Genomic DNA, 4,180 nt, shown 5'->3' with positions numbered 1-4,180 from the left:
ATTTCTACAAAGAAAGACGAATTGTTAACAAAATACATGATTTTATAACCAAAAATGGTATAGATTAATTGTCAGTTTCAAAAATGTATTTTCAACGAAAGATATGAACCTTCAAATAAAAGAAATAAACATTTTCACAAAGTAGTTGAACTTCGGATAGAAAAGAGGACTTTTTTTACAAAATATTTACATTTTCAACAAAATAATATAATTTATATTTACGGACATATAATTTAAACATAATTTATATTTTATACGTGAAGTAACGTAACCTTAAAATACACGCATTAAAGAGGCGCGCGAAGTATTGAAAGCATGAGAATCGCTAGCCCAGCATCGAAATCTGAAAATATTAAAATCCCAATCTCTTCATTTTATTTCAAAGCAGATAGAGATATAAATAGAACCGCCAAAGTGTTCTGACCGGCAATCGTGCACCTTCGAGTTTTCAAATTCAGAAGAGGAGAAATGGGTTGCGCGCGCAACCCAGGCATTTATATCGTCTCCTACCATCTTCACACGGACATAGACGTGTCATAGTATTGGACCACGTCTCGTTTCAGATCTGGGATTACTGGATCTCACTAATCAAATAGCTGGCAAGCAAGAAAATCTGCAACAAACGGTTAGCAGTCGAATATCAACTGCGCCTGCTGAGAATGTTTTGGCTAGCGTTAGCTATTTGCAACCAAAAAATTCACAAGAAATACTGTGGGAAAACATCAAGTGGGATACCACAATAAAAGAGGACATGCTGCGTCTCTATGAAAGTGCGAAGGTTGAAACCAAAAACCGAAAAAGGATACAATTTTAGGACGAAATTTGCTGCAAAGTATATTCATATAGAGAAAGTCGCATTAAGAAATCTTATTGTTAAGGCGAAGGATATCAGGACTAATTACATGTCTCAGAAAACCAAGCAATGGCGATTAAAAAACGGGTTGATTTGGCGGGGAAAACGACGGCAATCAACATCAGTTAGAGGAAGCCGCATCACACGATTAAGCAACGGAATTTGATTGAAATGGATATACCAAATGAACAGAGATGTAATGCGCATTTATTTTTTGGCAGAGAAAAGTGGTTAAAGTATGATCTAGCGGATCAAACACGTTCAATATCTGTAAACAAATTGCTTTCGACTGTTGAAATAGCTGCCATCAAAAGAGAAGTGCAACAGCAGCTTTCTATTGATGAACTTCCATTGGAATATGTGGACAAAGAATACCTGATTGAAGCTGAAGTCATATGTGCTAGGGATAATGAACAACAAATAAAAAGTTCACTCCAGAAGTTCGGGCACTTGCTCGAAATTTACGGAAAGAAAATTACACGCTAAACAAGTGTAAACTGTTGACCATCAAGCAGCACTAAATGCTTTTTCAACAGCTGAAAATCACATTGAACGTTGAGGAAACTAGATTTAGGAAACTTCCACCTTTTCTACACACCCCACAGTGGGCCAGGAGACCCGTTTTCGTGGCCAAAAGTCGGAAAACATATAGAAATGTACAACAATGAATTGCAAGGACACTAGTATATGGTTTTCGAAGGTGCTGATTCCGAATCTGATGTCAGAATTCCAAAAAACAAAATGGCGGATCCAATATAGCGGAGCCTAATTTCAAAAAATCATTGGATCCACTCAAAAAGTGGTATCCAGGGGGTTTAGAGGGCGCTGAATGCAAATCCGAAGTCAGAATTTTAAAAAAATGGCGGATTCAATATGGCGGACATTCAACACGAAAAATTATTGGATATACTTGGAAAGTGGTATCTAGGGGTCTTTGAGGGCACTGATTGCAAATCTGATGTCAGATTTTCGGAAAACAAAATGGCTGATCCAATATGGCGGACGATAATTTCAAAAAATTATTGGATTCACTTAAAAAGTGGTATCTAAGGGTTTTTGGAGGCTCTGACTCCGAATCTGGAGTCAAAATTTCGAAAAACTAAACGTACTTGATTCTATTGAGTCCCCTTGCCCTCACTATTCGGAGTGCTTGAGTTAAGTGAGTCCCCTTGCCTCTAACTACTCGGGGTGCTTGATTTGAGTGAGTCCCCTTGCCTCTCACACTTTCAAATGGTTTTCGCTTACAAATTGTCGTGAGTTCCATCTCCCTCTTCATCGGTCAATTCAATTTCGTCTAGCAGAATTTCAGTTTCTGAAAGATCAGCCTCTTCATCTTCTCGATCTGCTATATCGGAACTGGATGTTGCGGCTTCTGGTATCACATTTACTTGAGGCGCAGCGAGTAAAACTCTGACATTTTCGGAAATGGGCAAAAATTTCTTCTTCTGAAGTCGCGAATGCACACTGATCGCAGAAATGAGTGAATCGGAAGAATCCATTACTCTATAAAACACGTCATACATATTAGCTTGGCGGTCGTGTTTTCTGCTGTGAAATTGTCTGTAATTCTTATAGTCTTTGTTGCGAGCTACAGAAGCTTCTTCGCCAAGCATTCCTACCGGTAACACGCTTGTGCTTATGATTGCGGCTCCGTGAATGAGTATCTTATGTAACGTTGAAGGCATAGGGTACCAGTTGTAGTGAGTTACGTATATTCGGGCAGTAGAATCACAAAGTTTTCCAAACTCAAGTGAATTTATCGGGAGCTGTTGTGACATAGCTGTTAAAATTGTTTTGAAATTACGAAGTAACTTACAGTCAAGTCCAAGATGTTCTGCAAGTTCATCTGTATTTCCAAAAGCTCGTCGAGCTGTGTTCCCATCGTTCGTAGTACCAGAGCCTCCTGGTTTTGGTTTATCCACTATCAATCCCAACTTTTCCCACAAAATCTCTTGAACCTTTTTTTTTCCACTGAGCAAATATTTCTTTTTGAGCAGGAGATCTTACTTGCCAGACCTTGAGAGGAAACCTGTAGGAAATGTGCAAGCAACATTCTAGTATCCACGCATGTAATGGAGTGAGTCTATACATCAACGAATTTACGTCTGGTAGAAATAGGTCCTTCAGCTTATTGGACAGGTCATTGAAGAACTTAGGAGTTGAAGGACAGATGGGACAAGTTTGCATGGATTTTGTCCCTGTTATTATGTTCAGTACTTTGCCGTCTATCAACGTTAAGAACAAAGAAAACTGGATTCGAATAGTCCGTCTATCATCTAATGCAACTCTATGAGTTTCTAGCTTGCCAATTTGATTCTCAATGTTCTTTTTTTTATTTAAAACAATTGCCTCGGATTCTTTGGTTTGCAGTATCTGAATAGGGCGACAAGATCTTGGCGATTGAGACGCTGTTATTCCAAAGAATAACATTGTCCGCATTGGACAATCTTAAAGGGATGAGAGAAGTTACAAGCAAACTTTCATCACTGAGACTCTCATTGTCTTCTGCTGATTTAAAAGATTGCTTATAAGGTGAATGACCAGTACTACCATCCATACCCCACGAACATATCAACGAAAGATCCATTTCCGTACTAACCAAATTATGCATTTGCTGGATTATGACTTCCCTTTGCGATTCCACAATCCTACTGGAAGTGTGATTCAACAAGGCCTGCAGAGTTACCTCTGCTTCTTTCTCCGAAATTGAAATGTTTTCTTCGGGTGGTCCACATTGCATCTTAACTTCTCTAACACAATTGTACGACGGCCAAATATCAGCACCACAGTTTTTGCTTTCCAACCGTATATTTGTGTACACAGATTTAGTTAGGGAATTTTCGAGAAGGAATGTAAGAGCTTCTTCAGCAGTCTTTTTTTTTATTGGAATTTCCGCTGCCTCCAAAAATTTTCTAACTTTTCTTGGTTGCTCCAAGTTTCCTGAAACCTTCTTGAGAACCGTATACAAATCTTTCTTATCAGTTCGATTTGCTGCATAGCATGAAGCCATTAATAGTTTCTCCAGATCGTGCTTCTGTTCAGTACTGATTTTTGCAGATTCCCGCCGCTTTGAGCCATCAGATTTCTCATGAAATTCTAGGCTTGGACGACCAAGATGAGAAGATGTTAGATGTTCTCGCTCAGTTTTCATGGTCAATAAAACTGGAAATTCGGAATTCAATCATTCAGCATTTTTCGTCTCAAACTTATCCGTGATCCTCCTCACAGCTTTGTATTTTTCAGAGCGTCTACTTTTGAGAGCTCTCAAAGAGGCTTTTAATCTCTCAACATCTGCACTTTCAATGTTATTGACATTCAATTCCATTT

The sequence above is a fragment of the Belonocnema kinseyi genome, chromosome 2, assembly GCF_010883055.1.
Source record: "Belonocnema kinseyi isolate 2016_QV_RU_SX_M_011 chromosome 2, B_treatae_v1, whole genome shotgun sequence".
NCBI classification, from domain to species: domain Eukaryota; kingdom Metazoa; phylum Arthropoda; class Insecta; order Hymenoptera; family Cynipidae; genus Belonocnema; species Belonocnema kinseyi.
Note: the sequence above shows the minus strand (reverse complement) of the source record.